We start from the raw sequence: 24261 nt of genomic DNA on the forward strand, positions 1-24261 counted from the left end.
AACACACATTATTTCTGTACGTATTTTTCGATGTCAATTTTCCTCAGTCACAGTCTCTGTCTGTCTGTCTGTCTATTTTCGTTCCTTCAGTCATATTCTCTTTGTCTTTCTATCACCGTCTCTGTCTTTGACCGCCAGTCTGTCTTTTTGTCTGTCTGTCTCCCTCCCTTACTCTCTCTTTCCCCCCCCCTCTCTCTCTCTCTCTCTCTCTCTATTTATCTTTCTGTCTATCTATCTGTCTTCGTTCCCTGAGAGAGACCCCGTTACATTTATATAGTAAAATAGAGAAGTTAAAATTGCTGAGAGTTTTGGAGCGGTCTAGCCATTGTGTTGTCTGATGCTGTTGCCAAATTAACCCGCATTCTTATCAGAGAGAGAGAGAGAAAGAGCGAGAGAGAGAGAGAGAGAGAGAGAGAGAGAGAGAGAGAGTTGCAGGTTTTGTGTGTGTGTGTGTGTGTGTGTGTGTGTGTGTGTGTGTGTTAATTTTAAAAAATTACTCCATTAAAATACCCATATGTCTATCTATCTGTCTATCAGTCTATCTGTCTGTCCCTAAAAAGAAAGCAGTAGAGAAAAAGGCATGGTAAATCGTAAAACTTGTCTTGGTTTAGCCCATTTGTTTTCATCCGACGGAACAAGGCTACTCCGACAACCAGAATACTTAATCGAGGTTGCATAAAAATCGATCAGTGTTATCTTTGAGTTGGAATGAATCTCCTTGGTTACTAGTCAGATTACCCCCCCCCCCCAGTCTGACGACATTTGGCCATGAACCTAATTAATGGATTTTGGTGGATTTTTGCAGGATAGAGTAAAAGCACTACAATATATTCTCCTTCATAGATTTGTATGTTCTCACCCTGTTGGTCCTACCGAAGACGCGTGCGTGCACACACACACACACACACACACACACACACACACACACACACCGCTCGCTGGCTCAGTGGTAACGTTCTCGCTTGCCATCTGGTAGACGGGAATTCGCGCCTCGCTCAGGTTGCAAAAAGTTTCACTGACGATGTGGGTGGTTACTGTCCTCCTTGAACAAGGGGGCGGGTGTGTGCGTGTGTGATGGTCATAGCCTATATGAGCTCTCAGCTCCCTTCCGGGAGGGTAAAAGCTTACGATCACGACCATCGAGTGATCCTGACCGACCCGGTGAATTACACTCAAATCGTAGCCAATAAATCACTTGCACTTTCACACGTGTCATTCTTCCTACAGACGCTCCTTCCTTATTCGTACTTCTTCTGCATGGGTAAGGGGTTTATTGTGTTTATCACCTCTTCCAAGGAGAAGAACCGATACTGGACTGGACCTAATAAGTAGTGTTAGTGATACTAATCCTAAACACTGTCAAGTTGTTGTTGTTGTTGTTTTTTTCTCAGTAAGCATCTAACTGCAGCTGGATTCGTTCAATTTTCGTGTTTTGGCTAATGCAAAATATTTTAGAAACCAAATACGATATATACATTTCTGGCTTGAATATGATAATTTTGAATACTGTCTGTGTATTTGTAATGATTTCTGTTATAATTGTTGCTACTTACCTCATTTACTGTTCTACTACCTGTACTATCATATTCACACTTCTAGACTTAAAATTTTTAAGAACTGTTACGTGAGACAGCAAGATTACGTTGCAGCCTGAGTAAATTACTTAAGAAAATGATATGAAACTGCCAAGGAGTAGTAGTTTCATCACTGTCGTCACATCAGTCCTTTATTTAACATTAGATGCATGAGGTATATACATATCATTATAAGATTATGATCGAGGAGAATTATAATCCATCCATATACCTACGTCAGTTAAAATCACAGCAAATATGGGATGTAATGCATCCGTATATATATTCTGAAGGTAAATATGCCACGTATACAATGAACATCTATCACAGTCACATTTAATCATCAGGTAAAAACGCTACCAAAACTAAACATATGTCGCTTTCCTATCAGTTCGTCAGGCAAACGTGATACGAGTAAAAAGTTTCTGATGCATCCATATATATTCATCGGATAAAATCGTTACAGCAATGAAATGTATGTCGCATCTATATACATTCCTCAGGTAAAAATGCTACGGATACCGAATATGCCACATCCATTCATATTTATAAAGCAATGCCAAAAATATCTAACCTTTTTTCGCGACAACTGAAAATGCAACAAATACAAATCCATACACATTATGCATTCGTCAGGAAGAAATTCAGCATATAGGAATAGATTTATATTCATATACTTTCATCAAGTATTGGCGCTACGAACACGCAGCATACACAATCCCTTTTCATAGAGCCTCATCGTCATTGGGAATACAAACAGCCTTCTTTGCGTGTGTGAGATGCGAGGGCTTCCTATATACATCTCGTCAGTACTGGTCTGGTTATGCATATCATTACGCACCTTAACCCCCCTAACTCGTGTGCTAACTCACCTTCACCACGCTGTGTGTATGAGCAGGGAGAGAGGGCTTTCACCTGGGAATGACTCGCAGTTCCTCAAGCTGAACTTACTGAAGAGTGATGAATGTCTTGTGCCATAAATTGGATGATGAGTTTTGATGATTAATGCTTTTCTTTTTAGATTCTTTACTTGACTGTAGGTAGTCATGTCAAAAAGTTTCATACTCTATATCTTTAATCTTGAATTTAGCTTTTTTCAGAAAAAAAAAAAAAAAAATCGTGTGCTTCTACCATTTGGTCCTTTCTTCTCGAATTTTGAAAAGCATAAGAAGAGTTTATTGATTAGCCTGTATATTACTCAGGTTCCTCAGGAGTCATTCACTGCAAGTGCAGATTAAGTGGCTTCTCTGGATTTGTCAAATGACACCCATTAGGTTGGCAGACGAAAGAAGATTTCCGATAATTTACTGAGTTTAGAACAAACCGTAGCAAACACAGCGATAAATATTATCATGCTACCACATAATATGCATCAGTCGTTGAACGTTTATATTAATTATTGTGCTTTTATGATGCTACAACCATATATATGATCAATTATTAATAATAAGTTTAATGCTGTTTATTAAGCATCATTGCGTCCAATAAATTGATGCATTATAGTAATTACGAGACAAAATCAATTACCGGTAGGGAGCACGACGATTAAACCAATTATATGAAAATATGCATTACATCGGGCAGTTGCACAACATATATTTGTGCTGGTAATTAGCCATCCAATAAACCCTGTAATCTTGTAACTGGACACTAATCAGATTTGTGGTGCAATGATTTCCCCCAACTTCCGTGTGAGAATTGTCTCTGTTCTTACGGGTTACAAGCCTCATAGCTACTGTAGTGATAGGAGAAAGTATAATTAGTCATCAGTTTACGAATGCCGTTTTCATGCAAGTATTCTGCGACTGACACTTGTTTCCTTGTTACAGTCGCCCAGTTATTCATTTTTAAGCTACTGCGTCTTTCTCGTTCCCTGTTGGGTTAGACTACTACTGTGTTCTGCTGTCGTGGGACCTACCAAGCACCGGGCTCGTATACCCACATATATTCTCGGTCATGATCCAGCAACTGCGCTACTGTATATCCGAAATGCCTGCCACCAATCAACCAATCCAACTAACCGCATCCATGCATCAGCCAACCATTATTATTACCTTTTCCGTAGTGACTTCCTTTTCCCTCTTTAAGCATCTACTTACCCCTTCCCCTTATCTTCTGTACAGTAAGGCTCCCCCTCATTCTCTTTTGCCAATTCCCTTACTTCCTTTCTCTGTAAAGAAAGAAGTCAGTAACATCAGTCATCTTCATCCCTCAGTCTCTCCATTACTCTTCTCCCCTACTGTTCTCTTTTTCCTGTTTCCCTTTTCCGGTTCTCTCTTTTCCTGCCATTCATTTCTTGCCTTCTTCGCCCTCCCCCAGTCTCCTTCATTTTCTCTTCTTCCCTCTTCCCTGTCCCACCTTTCGTCTCTCTTTCCTACCTCCACCCCCGTGTCTCCTTCCCTGTTCATTCCCTCTGTCTCTCATATCACCTATCTTCTTTCCTGCCTCTCTTTCCATCTTCCTTCTTATTCCTAAACTGTATACTCTTCATTGTCGTTTCTGGCTTCCCCCCCCCCCTCTCTCTCTCTCTCACCCTTCTTCTCCCTTCCATTTTCCCATTCACACGTCTTCCCCACCCTCTCCTAGCCAACCCCTCCTCCCACGAACGGAAGTAAACATAAAAAAAACAAGCGGACCAAATACACACCCCAGCGGAAGGTCCCGTCAAACAATCAAGGGGAACTTCCCTATACATATCAATGGCCCGGAACTGAGTGTGGACAGCGGGTTCTGTGACGGGCGGTTGTGTGGGTTCCAGGTGGTGATGAAACAACGGGAAGCTGAGGTGCGATATATAAGGATGGTAGGAGGGGAAGAGAGTGTGTGTCAGAGAGAGAGAGAGAGAGAGAGAGAGAGAGAGAGACGTAGTTATGATGATTTTAGTGAAACAGGAGGAGCCTAGATGGATGTGTGTGTGTGTGTGTGTGTGTGTGTGTGTGTGTGTGTGTGTGTGTGTGACGTAGTTATGGACGTAATAGTGAGACAGAATGTGTGTGTGTGTGTGTGTGTGTGTGTGTGTGTGTGTGTGTGTGTGTGTGTGTGTGTGTGACGTAGTTATAAAAGTTATAATGAGACAGGATGTATGTGTGTGTGTGTGTGTGTGTGTGTGTGTGTGTGTGTGTGTGACGTAGTTATGGAAGTCATAGTGAGACAGGATGTATGTGTGTGTGTGTGTGTGTGTATGTGTGTGTGTGACGTAGTTATGGAAGTTATAGTGAGACAGAATGTGTGTGTGTGTGTGTGTGTGTGTGTGTGTGTGTATGTGTGTGTGTGTATGTGTGTGTGTGTGTGACGTAGTTATGAAGGTTACAGTGAGGCAGAATGAGTGTGTGTGTGTGTGTGTGTGTGTGTGTGTGTGTGACGTAGTTATGGAGGTTATAGTGAGACAGGATGGCTGTGTGTGTGTGTGTGTGTGTGTGTGTGTGTGTGTGTGTGTGTAAGTTAGTTAGTTTCAAGCTAAAGAGAGTCCAAGAGGTACTGATGGAAGGAGATAGTGTCTGGAAAAGTATACGCAATTAACAGTCAAATAGAGTATTCTTTATGATCACTGCAGGAGATGGGGACGTGAGGTACAGAGTTACTTGAGGGAAATGTACTGACTAGGAGAATGGTGCGTAAGGGAGAGAAATACCTGTAGAAATGTGTAATCTGAGCAAGAGGTAGCCATTTGTTCTTTTATAAGATTACCGATGTTTTGATATGCGACTATGCTGAGGCTGATGCTCATATGAGTTGTCCTTTAATGAGCAGACTAGTATTTTTATCGTATGTAAGGGTTTTTAGGAGAGAAACATATTACAAAAGGAAACTAGTCAATAAATAGGAAGTCGGATATGAAGAATTTTTTCAGACAAGGAGTGGTGTGCCTATAAAGACAATGTTGATGAGAGAATTGGAGGCTGCTTTTAGGAAGAATCATAGGCATTATTATACAAACACAAAGATCAAGTCGGGTCCGTCTTTTATTATGTATCGAGCGAACGTCAGATCGCTGATCGCTGTTTTCAGCTATAAAATATAAAGAATAAAATGTACACTGGTAAATAATAAAAGGGATTATTCAGACAACTACGATTTCTGGAGGTTGAGGGGTAGTTGGCAAGGAAGTGTGTCACCATTAACCAGGGGCAACTAGAGGGGTGGAAAGTTTGGCGAGATTTTTTTCCCCCCGCTCCCACGCTCACAGTTTATTGCTCTAACTCTCGTTTCCGTTTCAGTTACTCTCATTCCGTTCGGGTTATTGTGAGTCAAACGCTATCGCCCCGTAGGCCTGTCTCGTATATTTTCTGCTTGAAGACTATCATGCTTTGTACTTAACCCTCTCCTTCCTGAAACTACCTCACTTTCCCTCTCTCACCCTCTCAACTCTGGGTTCCTTATCCTCCATGTTATTTTTTTCTTTATTCTGTGCTCGAGTTCAACGTTCCCTGCGTACATGATTTCACACACACACACACACACACACACACACACACACACACACACACACACACACACACACACACACACACATTCTCTCTCTCTCTCTCTCTCTCTCTCTCTCTCTTTCTCCCTCTACCAAGTCACTCAAGCGAATTTCCTGGATGATTAGGTTATGGTCGTTCCGGGTAAGGATGTTCCGGATCTAAGGCGCAATATCTTGAGGCATGGCCCATTATTACACACACACACACACACACACACACACACACACACACACACACACACACACACACACACACACACACACATACACGAAAAAGCGAGACGTGTGTATTATTTCGTTTATTCCCTTATAGGACTTAAAACTGTACAAAATGAACCCAATCTCAAAAGTTACGCCTGAAAATGGAGAGAGTCAAGTCACCTAAGCGCTTTTCATAACACAGAACCCGACGCAAAATAAACTAGCTTATATTTCTCTCTCTCTCTCTCTCTCTCTCTCTCTCTCTCTCTCTCTCTGCTATGTTATGCTATGCTATCCTTTTCTCCTGCTCCTATGCACTATATTAGGATTAAGGCCGGACCACCTCGTAGGGACCGTAAGGTCTGTGTGGTCTGTGTATCTATGTAACTCTATGTAACTCTCCACCTATCTATCTATGTCTGTTACTCCTAGCAATATTAGGCTTTGCCCTACTGTGTTTAGTATTTTATTCTATCTCATTTTGCCCTCTGATCTCTCTCTCTCTCTCTCTCTCTCTCTCGCTCTCTCTCTCTTCTCCCAGCGCAGCACTTTTAGCAATTGCTAGCATAACGCACAACGATTTTACGTTTACTCTCTCTCTTCTGCATTACCTTACTACCCAGAATTGCTCCCGGGCCATAACACTTGCTAGCTCTTGTGTTATGAGAGAGAGAGAGAGAGAGAGAGAGAGAGAGAGAGAGAGAGACGGGAAATTACAAGAGGGGAGTTGAACGATATGAAACAAAAACACATCGTTCCTTAGTTGGCTCTTTTCAACCCCTTTGGGCCCACGCATAAGCAGAAAAAGAGGCCTGGAAGATTATTAAATGATGATAATGATATGAAGATGGTGATGAAGGTGATGATGATGATGATGATAATGATGATGATGATGGTGATGATGATGAGTCCGGCAGTGTTTTCTGTAGCTGATTCTTGCTACCACCTTGGAAGTGAATATAGTTTTGGGGAGAGATTTCCTTTAGAAGGGGTTAGATTCAGCCTTCACCAACCCATTATAATTTTTGGAGCTTGATCTCTTTATGTGGAGAGGATGGAGATTGAGAGACTGACGAGGAGAGAGTATGTGAGTGAGGTGGAGGTGGGGTGAGCGAGGGGCAGGCGAAGGATGAGATGAAGGGATGGAGTTGATAGGTATATGAGAGAGGGGTGTGTGAGCTGGGAGGAGGGATGTGAAATGACGGGGGACAGGGCGACATGGAGGCGATTTGTTTGTGGCCACCCCTTACGGCAGGCTTCTGGCAATAGATAAATAGATAGATCTCTTTAATTAATAGCTAGGTCAAAATACGGAAGAGATGACCAGTTAATCTGCAATGGTAGGTTAGTTACTCGAATATAATGAGAAAGCAAATTCTTGTTGTACTGCTGTAGTTATTATTTTGATACTGAATTTACTTGCTATAAAAATTTTGCGTGGTTGATTCATGCTACCTACAGATGACCGTGCGCGAGACTTTTGGAAGGGAGTGCTTACATGTGGTTTATATCTTCACTTCAGGACATCTTCTTTGTTGAGTAAAATCGTCCGGAGAAAAAAAATTATAGAAATGTATGTAACTGTACTGAAGGGGTTAAGAGTTGTGCATTACGACTGTCCTGCCTCACAGAAGGTAGTATAGGACTGTTGATAAATGAAGCTGGTTGTAATGTGTGGCGTCGACATGGTATCAGAGGACTGTGAATAGTAATAAGCAGTGGTTTTAGTACATGAATGATCACTTATGTTGGCAGTGAGTGGTGATGGGGTTTGTTGGTAATGGTAGTGACAGCTGGTGATACTAATGAGTGGTGTTTTATCATTAGTAGTGAATGGTGTACGGTACTAGATGGTATAAAATGACGATAGGAAATGGTGGTACATGATGTGGTATATTGAATGGTGATGTTGGTAATGATTTTTTTTTTTTTTTTAATATCAGTGGTAGATATTGCTGGTTGTGTATGGTTGTAAGCGTCGTTGGTGCTGGTAGTGAGTGGTAATTGGTATTACTGGTAGTGGAGGGAATAGTGATACCTATTGCTGGTAGTGTATGGTTGATAGTAAATGTCATTTGGTACTGCTGGTAGTGAATAGTGGTATGAAATATTAGTGGTGAATATTGGTAGCTATAAATATTAGTGTACATTGATGGAAACTGTAATCGAGTGCAGGAATTTTGAGCGAGTGGTGTCTGGTAATACTGGGGCAGTAGTAGGTACGAAAGGTACTGTGAAAAGGCCATAAGAAAGGGAAAGAATACGCTGATGGTTAGGCTTCTGAGATGGAGGCAAGATTACGGGAGCTTCAATGGCATGTGGGATGATTGTGTGGCCCACTTCACTACGCTGGTATTATTAGGTCTTTCACTTGTGTACTTTTCTTTCCTTTTTTTTCAGTCGGTGGAATAAAGGGTCATGGAGGTGATGATGATAATGACGATGATGATGATGATGATGATGATGATGATGAAGATGATGATGATCAATATTAATAAGTAAGAATCCTGTTAACAGCTAGGGTACAGCATGATCCCTTTTTTTTTTTTTTTTTAATATGAAACTGTGGAATCCCATACAGTATTGGAAACTGACATTGTGTGTATGGCTTAGCGATAGGTTTATGGAAAGTCACGGCATCTATACTCATTTTACTTTAACTTGGCCCAGATTGTCATTTTGCAGCTTATTTCACGTAGTTCTTTCCATAACACTTCTTCGTGACAAACTTTATATTCTAATGTCAATGAATTGTTACAACTCTGCATTTAGTGCGGAGATATAGCATTTTTTAGACCAAGTTAGAGTGAAAAGAATGTAGTTACAGCCCCCATTAACCCTTCAACGTCAGAACATTATTCGTTTTATATAGATTGATAGATAGATAAATAGATAGTTAAATATACAGGTAGATATATAGATAGAATTATTGAGAAAAACGAAGAAGGTACACAGGACAAGGAAACGATGAATCATACAACAAATGAAGATAAAGAAAGGAAGTAAGGTGCAGGTGTAATGTATCGAGAGAGAGAGAGAGAGAGAGAGAGAGAGAGAGAGAGAGAGAGCATCGTATAAGAAAAAAAAACAATAGTACAAATTAAAACTTATGCAAGATAAGAACGATAAAACAAATACTAGAATTTTTAAAGACATAAAGAGTTAAAGAGTACGGGAAGGGAGGCTAAAATAGAAATAAGTAAACCGTGAAGGAGAAGTAAAAAAAATAAAGATATGAAAGATAAGAATGGTAAATCAAACAGAAACAAATTAGCAAATAAACCAAGAAAAGAAGGACTCTAAGGAATACTATGAGAAAGACGAAAAATATATATGCAATGGAGAAGGAAGGAGAGAGGGGAGGGAGACCAGTGATGAGTTGGACAAATGGAGAGAAGGGAAGAAGATAAGGAAGAAGCGGTAGGAGGGAGGCAACTAAGGAGGAAATAGGAGGGGGAGATAAGAGAGAGAGGAGGGAGGAGATGGAAGAGGCAGGCTTGGTAAAGGAAGAGGAGACATTTATATACACATGCATACGTACATTATGTAGATAAGACGAGAGAGAGAGAGAGAGAGAGAGAGAGAGAATATCACTGGTACTGTTACACTTGGATATTAATCTGGCTTATGCCGAAGGTTTTATCCGGTAATGGAAGAGATAATACTTACTAGTCAGAGGTTAAAGAAGTCTAGAGAGCAAAATAACAGCTGAAACACTACAGTGGCTCAGCAATGAAGCATAAGTAAACCGAAAGATTGATGGTAATTGTGGAAAATAAATGGCCGATAGAAACGTGAAAACGGAAAATGAAATCAAGTCGGGAACGGAAACGCTACCGATATGGAGGCGCGAGTAGAAGGGAAAGGCATGACGACGTTGCCATCTTCATCATTTACCCGTTCACCACGATGACAATTTAGCATATTATTGATATTCAGAAGCCTTTAATCAACTTGAGAATGATGGACAACAATAGACTGTGGTTGAATACTATAACCCCATCAGTTCAAAAAAGAATTCCATTGCTGAATAATTGTCTGGGAGGATCAAAAAGAAATACGCAGTATCTTCTGTGGTTAAAGGGTCTGACAGCATCGGCAGAACAAATTAGTCTATCTACCTCTCTATTGTCCTATAATCCCATAAGGGGTGGCCAAAAACAAATCGCCTCCATGTCGCCCTATCCCCCGCCATTTCACTGCTCTGCTCCCAGCTAACCTCCCGCTCTCTCATATACCTCTCCATTCCATCCGTCCATCTCATCCTTGGCCTCCCCCACACCCCATAAACAATGTACCCGTACATAGTGTTGCGTCACGATATTATACATTTTCAAATTATTCAGTGCAAACAAAGCAATATAAGCACAGATTAGGATCTGCACAGATAACCCTGAGTTAACGGTCACTACTCTTACTTTCGACCTGTGATGGGCTGTGGATCACTGAGGGTCCATGTTAGTCAAATGACCACCATCGGGATTTTTTTAATGTACCAGGGGTCACTGCTTCAGGATGAAACTTGTGTACTTGTCCCATATGGGAGAGTTCCCTGTCTCAGTCGAGTGAACGGAGCTAGGGCCTGATTGACTGCTGCCTACCTTGAAAGCGCCAGGCAAGGTTGCCGCACCACCCCTAAACATCCACACTGTGCAGTCCCCTCGTGTCTACAGGACACCCCGTAAACTTAACATAGCATCACGTCACGTCATTATACGTTTTTCGACTTACCCAAAGCAAATGAGGTAATATACAGTAAGCACAGATTAGGATCTGCACAGATAACCCTGAGGTCACGGTCACTACTTTTACTTTCGACCTGTGATGGGATGTGGATCACTGAGGGTCCCTGTTAGTCAAGTGACCACCATCGGGATTTTTTTAATGTACCAGGGGTCACTGCTTCAGGATGAAACTTGTGTACTGTCCCACATGGGAGAGTTCCTTGTCTCAGTGGAGTGAACGGAGCTATTGTCTGATTGACTGCTGCCTACCTAAAAAGCGCCAGGGAAGGTTGCTGCACCACCCCTAAACATCCACTCTGTGCATTGCACATCCACACTGTGCACTGTGCAGTCCCCTTTTATCTAAGACACCCGTCTTAGATATTTTTCAATCTCCCCAATGCAAAGAAAGCAGTATAAGCACAGATTAGGATCTGCACAGATAACCCTGAGTTAACGGTCACTACTCTTACTTTCGACCTGTGATGGGCTGTGGATCACTGAGGGTCCCTGTTAGTCAAGTGACCACCATCGGGATTTTTTTAATGTACGAGGGGTCACTGCTTCAGGATGAAACTTGTGTACTTGTCCCACATGGGAGAGTTCCTTGTCTCAGTGGAGCAAACGGAGCTAGGGCCTGATTGACTGCTGCCTACCTTAAAAGCACCAGGCAAGGCTGCCGCACCACCCCTAAACATCCACACTGTGCAGTGTGTAGCTTCCACGTTATGTCCACAGACTTCCCGTTAACTCAATGTACCGGTTTATAATGTCATGCCGTAACTATTATTTTATTTGTTTACTTTCTCTTTCAGGTTACTCTATCGGGTAGCTTATAGATAAAGTATTATAGAATGTGACTTTTCCTTTCCAGTGTTTCCTATAAAATTTCCATGTCAGTTTTGCCATGCTGCATGGTGGTTTTTCTCACTTTTTCCTGGAGGGTTTGGTGGTGGGGGGAGCCTTCTTGCTTTACTATCCTTATCCTTCAGCATGTAGAGTTAGATCTTGTAGTCATAGTTTTCTCTAACAAGCAGCCTCGAAAGGACCATAAGGTCTGTTGCTGTTTGCTTTCCTGTGTAATCCTGTGTAATCCCTCTCCCCCCCTCCACCTCACTCACATACACTCTCCTCGTCTCTCACTCTCCATCAGCAAAACAGATTCCAACACCTGGGAAAAGGATCATAATAAGAGACTGACTCGGACTCTCAAATGACCCCAGCATGAAATTAAAGGTATTTATATTTACTGCCATTCGAGCTTTGGGACTTTACTGATCGATTCTAAGGGTTTATTATTCAAACTTATTAGTCTTATTACAGCTGTGGAGAATAATTAGCTGCCATATTAACACTCCCAGGCTCCTATGACTCTCAGATGAATAAAATCGTCTTAACTGCAATAGAGCCTCTCAGCTTTCTAGATAATGGCATTGTCGAGGGTTCCCATATTAACATCCTCAGACTCCTATACACACTCTCAGCAGAATAAAATAGTGTGGAACTGGCTAGAAGACAAAGCTAGATTTACCGTGATCATGAGAGAGTTTAAAAAGAATCATATTTCATGTCATCTACATATCCTCAAATACCCTCACCTTCATTCATCTATGTCCCATATTCTTTACCTTCCTTTTCTCCCGTTTTGCACCTCCTTATAAATTCACATGATACTCTAAACCCTCTTCTTTCGCTTTAGTTTTTCTACAGTACGTATCTTCAAGCTCCCTTACCCTCTTAAATACTGTGACGTTTTTTAATATACACATCTTATGTCATCCTCAGGAGACTGCATAAAGCTTAGTGCAGACTGTTTGAACTGGAGGGGTTAAATACGACGGTCATTAATTTCTCCCAGTCTATAAAGCTTACAAGATTATTATGAACAGGAGAGGCCATATGCAACCTTCGCTAGTTCTTTCACTATCAGGACACTTTCCCGTGCGAGTTTAAAGTCTGGAAACAGGAAAAACTAAATCTAGAACAACATTAATGTATCGAAAGGGTAATTTACTTATACATTTTCCTACCATCCTCCTTATATCCATAATATCTGGGTGAATTTATCATGCAAACACACATTATCTTACACTTTAATCAGTAGATCTTTCTTGCCCTACGTCTTGCACAGTATAAGACTATGTCCTGTTTTATATCTTGTGCAGACGTCATTTACTTCTCAGCAGACTCCTCTCTCTCTCTCTCTCTCTCTCTCTCTCTCTCTCTCTCTCTCTCTCTCTCTCTCTCTCTCTCTCTCTCTCTCTCTCTCGGGATAACGTTGGTGCTAACGGGATGAAGGAAGGAAAAACTGTTGGAAGGAAAACAGTGTAAACGAATTACGAGAGAGAGAGAGAGAGAGAGAGAGAGAGAGAGAGAGAGAGAGAGAGAAGTAAATATGGGAGAGAAGGAGAGGGGGAAGTAAATTCGGAGGTAAAATTTGCGAAGAGGGGAGTGAGAGAAAGGGAACAAAGGAGAGAGAGATAGAGAGAGAGAGAGAGAGAGAGAGAGAGAGAGAGAGAGAGAGAGAGAGAGAGAGAGAGAGGAGGCTAAATGTGATGGACAGTGGAAATAGGGGGAGATGAGGGCAAAGGAAAAATAAAAATGAGGGAGAGGGAAGGAGAATAAAAGGGAACTGGGCGACAAAAGGAAGGAGAGGGAACGACAAAATACAGAATAACGAAGCAGGAAAAGAGATGAAGAGATAAGAGGCAGAGGAGGGAAATGTTGAAGAAGCAGAAAAAAGACGAAAACAACAGGAACAAAAAAAAATAGAGTAACTCCCATCTATTGTATACTTACAAGTCAGATGATCAGTTCTTTCTAAGCCACAATCTTTCCTTAGAACACATATAATAATTGATGTGACTTCCAGGTCCCTAATTATACCGCTAAGTAAACATGGATAAGGGAAAAAAAAAATACACAGGCGAAATTGGAGACGAGGAAAAGCGAATGAAAATAAAAGCAAGAGCAAACAGGGAAACGTCAGGACATCACGAAAACGTGGGAGAGAGAGAGAGAGAGAGAGAGAGAGAGAGAGAGAGAGAAATGAAAAGGACAGGACCAGACAAGAGGATGGATGATTTACTGGATAAGGAAAGTCAACGAAGTAGGGAAATGGAATTACGGTATATTTCGGAAAAGGGAATAGGAGAGAAAGTGTACAGTATATGTCGAAAACGAAAGTGAGGAAAGGGGATGCAGAATGTCGGTGCAGGCTGAACCTTGTAAACAATTAATGCCTCTACACAGAAAAATAATGGGGATGTAAAGGAGAGAGGGAAAAGGAGAAAGAAAAGACTCATACAAGCCAAAAAATACATAATATAACCTGAGTAGAAACACACACACACACACACACACACACACACACACACACACACACACACACACACACACACACACACACCAAGGACAAAGAGATAGTGATATAGGACCCAAATGAACAAGAATTCGGAAAAGCTAGTAATTTTGAGATGGACATTAAAAGTGATAACTCTTTGAAGAAAACAAACGATAATATTGGAGTGTTAATACAAGTAAAGTCTTATGTGACGGGGAAAAAATAAAGTTGTTGATAAGTATAACACAGACACTGAAAGAAACATGAGAGAGACAAACGAAAAACAGGTAAATATAATAAGAAAGAAAATGGCGTAAGAAGAAAACAAACCAAAATACTAGCGTATGTAAAAAACAAAATGAAAGATTTATATAAAGAAAGCAAGGGAAAAGCTCAGTGAATGTGACCTAGGAAGGATGGTAAATGTAATGTAGAAAAAGTGAAAAAAAAAAACGAAAAAGGTGAAAAGGGATAATATAAATTCTTATGAAGGAAAGAACAGAAAATGTAAGATTATAAACTCTGAAAGAAAAGAGGAGGGAGAGAATATGAAATGAGGGAGGAGGTAAGTGAAGACTGGAGGAGGAGGAGGAGGAGGAGGAGAAGGTGGAAGAGGAAGGCAAGCAAGGGAAAAGGGCGAGGGAGGAAATGGAGTTAGAGAGAGAGAGAATTAGGCGGAGCGAAAAGGAAAAAAAGGGAGAAAGGCTTAGAGAAATGGATGATTGTGACAGAGAGAGAGAGAGAGAGAGAGAGAGAGAGAGAGAGAGAGAGAGAGAGAGAGAGAATTTAACCGTAGCGAGAATGAAAAGAAGGGTGAGGGGCTTGGAGAAAAGTGTGTGTGTGTGTGTGTGTGTGTGTGTGTGAGAGAGAGAGAGAGAGAGAGAGAGAGAGAGAGAGAGAGAGAAATTAACAGTAGCGAGAATGAAAAGAAGGGTGAGGGGCTTAGAGAAAAGGATGAATGTGTGTGTGTGTGTGTGTGTGTGTGTGTGTGTGTGTGTGTGTGTGTGTGTGTGTGAGAGAGAGAGAGAGAGAGAGAGAGAGAGAGAGAGAGAGAGAGTTTAAAGAAAAAGAATCATATTAGAGTGAGGAGATTGGATAATAATTTCAAGACAGAGACCGATAGAGAATAACATTTAGAAACGAGGAGGGAATAAAGAACATATGAATGAAAATGACCCTTAATTCGAGGAAAGGGGAAGGAAAAACCAGAGTTGGAGGAAGGTGCAATTCATATAAGAGAAAGATAAAGGGAAAATAAAGTGAAAAAGGAAATTGAGGAGAAGGAGTTAAGCTAAATCTAGGCACACAGGAAGTGACACAGAGGAGAAGGAAGATGATGTTACAGGGAGAGCAGGGGTGGGGAAAAGGGTTACCCAGATTATTAGTTTACGTAAAAACAAGAAGCCAAGGCTTAAACCTGCACAAGTTGTTCCTTTCAAAACAGCTAATCAAATAAGTAGGATGATTTCAGTTTCCCCTCATTTCACGTTGTATGGACACAATGCATTTTACTGCAGCATCCGATATTGTTCTTGTGTACCATTTTTCCCAACACCAAAGGAAATTATTCAACCGGAGAGAGAATTTGGAAATGAAGGGGCGAGAAAGAAGCACCCTTGCCACAATCGGTACTTCCTGAAATGAAATTGTCTGAGGATAGCAAGAATAACTAAAACAGATCGTTAAAGTACTAGCGATCATGGGCTGCGGAAAAGGACGACTGAGGAAGACAGTTTAAGGAGTCACCCATTGTATACATAAAACCCTGTGAGTACTGATTATTTCCTGCATCAGAGAGCGGGCCAAATAAGTGACAAGACTGGGTAGCTAGACGGGTGCTGCAGATCCGTAGTAAAGGAGAAGTGCAGACGGAGAGTTAGTGTGATCTGAATGCTTTACAATTTTACCCTAACTTGGTCTAGGTTTCCGTACTTTTGCAGGGTATTTTCACATAACTATTGCCAGAACAAGATGATGGTTCGGTCCCACATTCTTTTAATACCACCACTTCTTCGTGACTAACATATTTTTGCGATAATCTAATGTTAGAAGTCAGTGTTTGAGTTTAGGCCATACTAGAAAAAAGAGGTACAGTGAGAGATGAAAGAATAATGCAACTTCTATAGCGGAAAGAGAGAGAGAGAGAGAGAGAGAGAGAGATTTGATTCCATCTTGAATAAGGGAGCTGTATGTGGTAATACTCCCGATACATGAAAACTACTGTATACTCCACACAGGGCAGAATAAGACTCCTATAGAAAGTCATCAACTAATATACTCCTTTCACCTTAACGTGGTTCAGCTTTTCCTTCTTGTGCTGCTTATTTCACAGAGATCAGGGGCGAAAAACACAGTGCTATGGCTCTGCATCGTTTACATAGCATTTCTTCGTGACCAGCATCATACGCTAATGTGAATCTGTTATAACTCAGCATTTAAGACGGAGAGATGGCAATTTTAGACCAAACTGAGTAAAATGGGTGTAAGTTGTTATCTTTGTAGCAGGATTGAATTCCTAAGATGGTTTTCATATACTGACATCAGGTTTATTTTGACCAATGCCAGTTTATAATAAATATGAGAGAGAGAGAGAGAGAGAGAGAGAGAGAGAGAGAGAGAGCAATATCATCGAGTGAGAAAGGGCGGAGTGAGAGAGAGAGACGGTAATGAGGGAGAGATAGCGAGTGTGTGTGTGTGTGTGTGTGTGTGTGTGTGTGTGTAAGAGAGAGAGAGAGAGAGAGGCAGAGAGATGCATGAGGCACACGGCGATAACGCTTATGTGAGGCTGATATCAGGTGTGTGTGTGTGTGTGTGTGTGTGTGTGTGTGTGTACATTTACTGTGTGCGTGCGTTTTGGTGTACATGTGACAGAGAGAGAGAGAGAAAGAACTTAATGCTCACAACACACACAAATATTCTTCAGGACTGTGAGAAAAATTAGCAAGACAGCAAAAGAGAACGAATAAAGCAAAGGGGCAAGTGAGTGGGCGAGAATTAAAGCAAAAAATAAAAGAAAAGGAGAAAAAGCGATAAAGATAGGGCCCAGCAGATTCAAGAGACAGAGATAGAAGAGAGATGGGATGGAAATGATAGAGATAAGGGAAATGAAGGGACGAGTGAAGAGGAAGGAAAGAGGGAAGAGGAAGGAGGAAGAAAGTAGAGGAAGAATGGAGAGGAAACGGCAGGGTAGGGGGTAGAGTAAAGGGAGATGGCAGAGAAGAGAAGGGAGATAAAAAAGAGAGAGAAGAGGTAGAAGGGAGAGGAGAGGAGAGAGAGATGAGGTGATAGGTGGAGAAGAAATGAGTGATAAGGAGAACAAGGAGAAAGGAACAAAAATTTAGCTGAGAAGAAAGAATTTAGAGAAATAAATGGAAAAGGATGTTAGGGAGGAGAGGAAGAAGGATGAAGTTTATGGAGAGAGAGAGAGAGAGAGAGAGAGAGAGAGAGAGAGAGAGAGAGAGAGAATGTGAGGGGGAGGGGAATATCTGAAGACGGTAGAGTGTGTGGGCGGGAGAAGGAGAGGGACGATGAAGATGGTGATGAGGAGGGGAAAGAGGAAGAGGAACGATAATGGAAAGAATAATGAGAAGAGGGAGAAGGGAGAATGGAAATGAGATGATGACCGAGGAAGGAGAGCTGGGGAAGATGAGCAGATTTTGAAGGGAAAGTTGAGGAAGCTGGGAAAAAAATGAAAGCTGAGAAAAAAGAGAAAATGACTAATGATGACAGAAAAAAGAAAAAGAAGGCTGATGAGTAAAGGAAAAATTCTGAGGAAAAGAAAGAGGAATTAGATAATGAGGAGAGAGAAAGAGAGAGAGAGAGAGAGAGAGAGAGAGAGAGAGAGAGAGAGAGGAAAATGGAAAGTTCGGATGCTGAGGAGGTCTGGAAAAAAAAAAATAGGTATGGTAAAGGCAAACTGAAATGGATAAATCAAAGGAAAACATAAAATGTTGATCTGAAATTAAAACATCGAAGTTATAAAACATAATAATTATGTCCAGTGCCTGAGTAACCTTTATCCCTCTCTTAATACCTCCGCCAACGAAGTTGGAGGAGGTTATGTATTCACCTCTGTATGTCTGTCTATTTGTCCAGACGATATCATCAAATGTTCTCAATTAATTTCAGTGAAATATTGTAGAAGGATTGGCCATGGTCCAAGAAAGAATTGATTCAGTTTTGTCGAAGGGTGGGCCATGGGCCAAGAAAGAATTTATTAAATTTTGAGGTGGATCCGGATCCGGATCCTCTGTGCAATTTCTCCAAAAGTTCTCAGTGAATTTGAATAAAAATTTATGGAAGTGTGGGCCATGGTCAAGGAACAAATTGATTAAATTTAGGGGCGGATCCAGATCCTTTGTATTCTTCAGTATCTCCACGGATCCGGATCCGGATTCTTTTTAGTGGCAGTGGGACTGACGGATGTATGCGCTCTTTGAGTGCTTTCTGATATTTTAATATGACTTGCAGATTTCAAGAAAATGAGCTTATTAAATGAAAAAGCAGTTATCAAATAATGTGATGTCGATTATACAATGCAATATTATCCTCAGAGAAACAAACGAATTTATGATGATTTACCTCTTGCTTTAATTACTGGCGTTGAGTTTTGTTGTAATATACATAACTAGTCAAATTATCTCAAACCGCTTCCATTTTAGCGTGATTTTGTAAAATATAGCATTAGGTTTTTCTTGTAATACAGATATAAATGGCAGATATATAAATGAATTATAAACATTTATAAACATTATTTTATTCTAATTGTCTTTCTTAGGGTCGCAATTTCTGACTAGTACTCAAACGCGTATTTTTCTTCATTTCAAACAAACATGCACTCAGACAAGCATATAAACAGTTAAATACGCTGACAAAATCGTTACCTACGAATAGATTTAACTCTTTCACTACCGTGAGGTTCTGAAGTCGTTTAGCTCTGACTGTTTTATTCAGGAACGACGATCTGCAGTTACTTGAGCTCCAGTGGTGTATTATCTCGTTTGGGGGTACTATCGAATCGAGTATTATTCTATGCAATGTAAGAATAACCTCTAGTGACTGACAGGGTAAAGGTTATATGAAAACCCTCTAGTTAGGGGAAAAAAATCTTAACTGAATAAAATAGCGTTCAGGAAATGAGGAAAAAAAAAAAACTATAATTTTTCGTCACTGGACTCTAATTGTGAAGGAATTAATGCCTACTCTGTTTAACCCTTCATCCATAATCTTGGTAAACTCGTTTGAAGATAGGAAGAGTAAGTCACCTACAGACAAAATTGCACAGAAAGTCTACTGTAAAGAGTGCCGTTGTTAGTGTGATCATATTTCATGCAGAGGAGCAATATTATAACACGACTGTCACATGAGACAACTCTAGTTTCCTGCTGCAGTTATGGCCAGATGATTTTATTCAGCTGATAGTGAGTCACAGGATTGAACTGTTAATATCTGCAACGTTAACTCAATGGGGATAGCTCTAGTATGCTATTCTAGGTCACAATAAGTTGTTTTACTTAACTCACACTTTTAAAAAATGGTGTTATTTGATATTATGATACTTTACTGTAATTGCATGAAAACAGCTCAGCCTTTAAAACTAGAAAAAAATATTAATTCTTTTAGTGTTTTTGCGTCATTCTTAGAAAGAAAATATGTATTAAGAGATGGAAAAATAGGAAAAACTAGCCAGAAAAGAATAAAAGAAAATCAAAAGGGTAAGGAGGCGAATAGAATTTACGCAGAGCATCAAAAACCCTAACCTGGGTATAAAGGGAAAATGGATTTAGTGAAAGCAGCATAAATTTGGCGAGGAGGAGGAAGATTCAAGACAGGGAAAGACAATGAGGATAATGAGAGGGAAAGATAGTGGACGGAGAGGATGAAAGGCAGGGAGGAGGGGAGAGGGAGCAGGTAGAGATGAGAGAGGAGGAGTAGGTGGAATGAGAGAGAGAGAGAGAGAGAGAGAGAGAGAGAGAGAGAGAGTGAGTCTTAGAAGTCTGAGAGGAGATAGGGAAGACTAAGTGGTAAGTGCTGCAAAGGAGAGGCAGGAGGAGAGAAGATTACTGGTGGTAAGAGAGAGAGAGAGAGAGAGAGAGAGAGAGAGAGAGAGAGCAATTAACCCTTCTGTTTTGCATCTTTGACTTAGGATCATCAGCTCTTGACAAGCGCAGGAGACCTTTTTCAAGACACTATTTTTGGTGTCATAGGAGGCTTCGTGTAATTAATTTTAAGGTATTTTTTTAAACTTTACATGGACCTAAGTTGTATCAGTAACATCTATCGCCAAACCCCCTAATCCCGTAAGAGGTGGCCACAAACAAATCGCCTCCATATCGCCCGGTCCCCCGCCATTTCACTGCCCTGCTCCCAGCTCACACCCCCCTCACTCATATACCTCTCCACTCCATCCCTTCATCTCATCCATGGCCTCCCCCTCCTTCTTCCCCCCTCCACCTCACTCATATATATTCTCCTAGTCAGTCTCTCACTCTCAGCAACATAAAAGTTGATGTTCAGGCGTAATTTGCAGAATAAATAAATAATGGAGCTTTGCTACGATCTGAGTCCCGCGATACTGTTATTCCCTCAGTTTGGTGTGTGTGTGTGTGTGTGTGTGTGTGTGTGTGTGTGTGAACATACTCTCCACATTTCGTTCTGTGTGGTATTCGCCTCCCACAATTTCACCTATCACCATTTGTGCGCTAATACCCACCATTCGAATTGAAAAGATTATTAATTCCTGTTTCAAGCGGCCCTGGTGTTACTTTGTTACTGAGGATGTTTTAAGATATGTCAGTTGGTGTTTAGAAAATTTGCAAAGTGTGTATAAACGAAACTCAAGTCGATAAATGATTCCCTACATCAGCCAGGAATTAAACCCACACCTGTTTAGGCAAAAGACACCTACTGTCCACTTGACCACCACCACATCCAATATAACACAGGCGCCCTCAAGGTTCCATGTTACCACCTACTGTTTCCCTCTCCTGCCACTTTAAATTGACCTACCAGATATACCCCTCTTTCGTATCATTCCATCTCGCCCATGGTCATCCCCTCAACCACTTGTGGATTCCGATTCCATTCAGTTTATAAAACACCTTTTTATTTGTAGCATAAGACGAGGTGGACAAATATTCAAAAAATCTGAAATTGCAGCAGTGGTCTTTGTTTTTAATATTTTTCTTTCTTGTACAGCTGACCTATGCACTCCATCCATTTTACATTTTCGAAAAGCGAGAAATTTGTGTTTGGGTATGTGCACTTCTCCTATATTTAAAAACTCGTATATACACACATGTGCTTTACTAAAAACAAAAATGTCTGTAGCATACGTAACGCTTACTCTTTCACGGACTCTTTATTCGAAAACAAATCGCAACACTTTTTGTTCCACGCAAATGTTTTGCTTCCCTAAGCCGGGTTTTTGCACTAAGAAAAAAAAAAGTTACATGAAAACATTGTGCAGTCAGTGAACTCTCTCTCTCTCTCTCTCTCTCTCTCTCTCTCTCTCTCTCTCTCAGAAAACATTTCTTACAGCAACGACAACAGAAAGTTCAGCAAAATAATAATAATAATAATAATAATAATAATAATAATAATAATAATAATGACAATAATAATAATAATAATAATGATAATCTATCTATCTATCTATTGCCAGACGCCTCAATCCCGTTTGGGGTGGCCACAAACAAATCGCCTCCAAGTCGCCCTGTCCCCCGCCATTTCACTGTCCTGCTCCCAACTCACACACCCCTCTCTCATATACCTCTCCACCCCATCCCTCCATCTCATCCTCGGCCTCCCCCTCCCTCTTCCCCCCTCCACCTCACTCACATATACTCTCTTATTATTGATAATAATAATAATAATAATAGTAATACTCTACAGTTCCTGTATTCCACACAAAATCATTTAATTATTCATGTTAGAGTTTTCGCTACGAGCAGTTTCTCTACTCTGGGTAACCTCGTCTGACAGTAACAGGCTCATAACATAAGGACAACATAGTATTTAAGATGCTATTAGAGATACCTTCTATTTCACCACGAGAGACTTACTCTAAGCTGAAAAAAAAACGCCTATCGTTAGCAAGAGTAAATGAATGTGACGTTATTTTAATCAAGGTGTTAACCACTCACTTGATGTAGTGCTGCCTCCTTCTTCCTTCACCTTTATCGCTCTTTTTCTGTGTCAGTTCTCTCTTCTCCTATTTTTCCCATCTTTCCTGTCATTTCTTATTATTCGTCTTTCCTTTTCAGGTGACTTTACATTGGATGACAAGCAAAATGGTTTCAAGTAAGCCGGGAAACCATTTGCAATGCTGGGTGGTAACCATATAACCAGCCTAAACGTTTTCCCTACGTGTCAGCAAATGGGTTGGTGGAGGGTTGTTGCCCTTCCCCGGAAAATAACTAACTCAGAGACAAACGACCACCCCTTACGGGATTATGGCATCTGGCTATAAATAAATAGATATGTAGAATATTTAGACAGCTCCTAGCCTTTCCACCACGAGAAACCTTCCGTAATTGGTGACAAACGTAAAAAAGGAGACATTATCGAACAAGAACTTTAACCATTCCACTTCGATGCCGTATATTGTATTTTATTCATGCTGTCACCAAACTGTAAAATTCAACCTTTGAGACTTTTCAACTTGTAAATGTTAAATATTACCTTCACCAACTTCATCACCACTACATATTTGTCCTAGCCAGAATCAAATCTATTGAAGGAAATAATAAAAATCAAAATTATATCATGGAACTGAAGAAGAATATGCGAAAGATCAACCCCTTCAACTCCCCCACGTCACCCTTTCCATCAAATCATGGGTGATCAACTTAAGGTGTACGTAAGCTCCTTCACCTGACCTGACTCGACCTGACCTGACGCGAGGGAAACTTCCTTCGTCGTTGGCCGCTTCCAACAGGTTATGTCTTAATTTTATCGACATCGAGACTCCCTTGACTGAAACTCCTCCCAACAAGATCATGTAGTTTTAGCTCAAATAGACCACATTAACACGCTCAGGCTCTTGATACTTATAGTCTGACTATAAGAGAGGACAGTTATCTTTCTGCGACATTTTCATTTTTCATTTTCCCTGGCCTCAGACGGTTTCAGTCAGCTTTGGGGAAATCTGTTGTTGTACTAGTGGTAATTCATTCCCTTCATTATGTGGTTTTAGGATTTGAACAATTTGAGGATCTGAACAGTATGAGAATATGAACGGTCTGAGGGTTTGAACACTGCAAATATGAACAGGTTGATAATTTACACTGCTTGACAAAATGATCGTCTTGAAGGTTAAAATAACTACGAAAACATGATCAGTCGTAGAATATGCAGAGCTTGAGGATTTGAATTGCTTGGGAATATGAGCGGTTTGGAAAAATAGATTGCTTGATATAAAAACAGCTTAGAAAAAATGAACAGTCTGAGATCTGAACAGCTTGAAAATATGAACAATTTCAGAATATCAAGTTTTAGGAGGTAAATCTATATGAAAGGGTTCAGAATATGAGGAGTTTGGGAATTCTAATAGTTTGCACGTTTTAATAGCTTTGAACGTTTTACTATTTTCCGGATATGAACAGAGTGGTATGTTGGTCAATAGGAATCCAGGAGCATTATGAAGACTTAGAAAATTCAAAGATTGAAAGGATTTTGCCGATTAAAAACATGCGCAGATTTGTAGGATTTGCAGGATTTGAAGAGTTGAGCATATTTCATTAAACTTAGGATTCGACTTGAATTAGTGATCTCATGGTCAATTATTCTCTGGTTCGTGTAGTGTTTTAGTCAGACCAACACCAAACTATTTTACAAAGTTGAGAAAGAGTCACAGGTGCCTGAGTGTTAATACTGGTCCCATGAATCCTTTCAAAGTTGAGACGAAGCTAGTATTTTATTCTACCTATCACTGGACGATATTACTCACTTGAG

Source organism: Coenobita brevimanus, chromosome 97, assembly GCF_032717465.1.
Source record: "Coenobita brevimanus isolate Jiangsu-jjx chromosome 97, ASM3271746v2, whole genome shotgun sequence".
Taxonomy (NCBI): domain Eukaryota; kingdom Metazoa; phylum Arthropoda; class Malacostraca; order Decapoda; family Coenobitidae; genus Coenobita; species Coenobita brevimanus.